Here is a 2,186-nt window from a genome sequence, read left to right as displayed (position 1 = left end):
TCTCTCTCTCTGTCTGTCTCTCTCCCTCTCTCTTTCTCTCTCTCTATCTATCTATTTCTATCTCCATTTATCTCTTTTTCTTTCTCTCTTTCTTTCTCTTCCACTCTCTCTCTCCCTCTTTCTTTCTGTTCCCCTCTCCCCCTCTCTCTCTCTCTTTCTCTCTCTTTCATTGTCTCTTCCCCCCCTCCCTCCCTCCCTCTCCTTCCCTCCCTCCCTCTCCCTCCTTCCCTCTCTCCCTGGGACAAGAGCACGTGTGCACACATTACGTATTTGTGCTGTCTTACAAGATGTTGTTCCAGCTGCCTCAGGTCACAATGTGCTACAACAAGCTGCTTGTTCAATGTCGGAAAGAAAAGTAAACGATAAAACACCGTTCTATTAGCCTAATCAACCTTACCGAATATAGTAATAATAATATGTGTCGCAGCGCTGTGGAATCAGGCGCTCGTCAATTTTTTGGTATGAGGAGTTGTTGGTTTCATTTTAAAACTTGTTCAATTGCATTGCTTCGGAAGAAAAGAATGCCAGTCTAACTTGAACAGAGGTCGAGATACTTGCCATTGAAAGAGGTGGGGGTTGCCTGATTTCAGTGGTAAAATAAGCGAGAAAATGGCTGTCTAAGTTCGATGACTTCCAAAGCTTGAGAGTCCTAGGAAACTGAACATCTGAAATTTGGTGCGTTTAATCAGCCTTTTTCAGTAAAATCCTGACAGAAATGTGTTTTTATACAGACATAAAAGGTGTTGAGCTGAAACAAATTCAAGAAAAATGTCCAAACTGGCAGGAAAATGCCGGTTAATGCCTCACGTATGAACACATCTTGCTGGTCTCCACATCAACTCTATAAGTCATCAATCAGCTCAATGGCAAAGCCGGTTTTGAGTTTGGTGAAAAGACACTCCGTCTGATAGCAGTTTAACTGTTCTAAGCCCAGAAAAAACTAAAACAAAATAAAGCGAAACAAAACAAAACAAAGCAAAAAAAACTATTAAAAAAAAAGAATTGTTTATTTCTCTTTCTGTAGGATCGCTCTTGATGGTGTTGCTGTTGTTGTTGTTGTTTGACATTCAAATCAAATGCTCAAGTCCTGCCACTTAAATAACAGGTCAGTGTTGAAAAGCGCGCTCATATGACCTTAGCAGTTGCGAGCGCCGTAAAACCTTATACTATACATACATACAGTGTTGAAAAGGCAATAAACATGTACAATGACCTTGAGAGTGACAATACTGGTGGATTTTATCCTTTACCCTTTACCTTTCACACCACAGACGAGAACTCGATTCCGCAAACCACTTCACTGCCAGGCTAGAGAATTGAGTAATGGAGCTCTCGGAGGTCCCGTGTGCAGGTTGCTCACGTTAAAGATCCCTTGGGGGGTCCAAAATCGATAAGAGTAGGCTTTGGCCGCCACCGGGCAAAATTCAAAATTTCCTGCCAACTGAAAATATTTAATGTGTCCCGCGCGCAAGTATGACCTTTATACAGTTGCGAGCGCCGTAAAACACTTACAAATAAAAATGAGTGATGGAGCATGTCTATTGGCAAAAACGCATTCTTGCTTTTCATAAATCTCAGTTTATAGGCATTCGAATTTATTGGAGGCTTGTTTTGTTTTGTTTTGTAATTTAATTTTAGATGTTTGGTAACGTCGTTGTCCCTTCTTAACCAACAGGCCAATAAGCACCACCACAATCGATCCCACAATGGTAGAGAGACAGTGAGCTGATCTCGCGGAGACAACCTCTATGTTTAGAAGGAAAAAAACAACACTGCTGTGCCCTTCACACTTTACAACTATTTTTTTAATAATTCTTTTTCTCAGCCACTCAAATTTGGTGGATTGAGAAAAGAAAAAGGATTACCTACCTTTAGTGATTAAAGTCAAATAATCTAATCAGTAAAAAGCGGACCAGTTGTTTACATTGCTTAGATTTTCTTCTATCAACAAGTGCCTTGGTTTATGTAACAAAAAGTCTTAACTTTCATTGACTGTGGTACTGTCACTGATGTGCCATAAAAGTGCACTATAACGATTGAAAGTTTCATAAACTAGAGATTCACTTGATTGAAAATAGAAATTAAAAAAACAAACAGATTTGTTCATGTTTATGGGTTTTGTTCTCTCTCTCTCTCTCTCTCTCTCTCTCTCTCTTTCTCTCTCTCTCTCTCTCTCTCTCTCTCTC

At 40.0% G+C, this 2,186-nt stretch overlaps 1 protein-coding gene across 1 annotated transcript in view; it reads left to right on the top strand.

Moving 5' to 3' along the window:
• Nucleotides 1–2,186, top strand: part of LOC101853371 (dynein heavy chain 8, axonemal) — a gene marked incomplete at its 3' end in the record, with an annotated part of 107,937 nt that overhangs the window by 96,443 nt on the left and 9,308 nt on the right.

The sequence above is a fragment of the Aplysia californica genome, unplaced genomic scaffold (assembly GCF_000002075.1).
Source record: "Aplysia californica isolate F4 #8 unplaced genomic scaffold, AplCal3.0 scaffold00058, whole genome shotgun sequence".
NCBI classification, from domain to species: domain Eukaryota; kingdom Metazoa; phylum Mollusca; class Gastropoda; order Aplysiida; family Aplysiidae; genus Aplysia; species Aplysia californica.
Note: the sequence above shows the minus strand (reverse complement) of the source record. Positions and strands in the feature narration are given on the sequence as shown.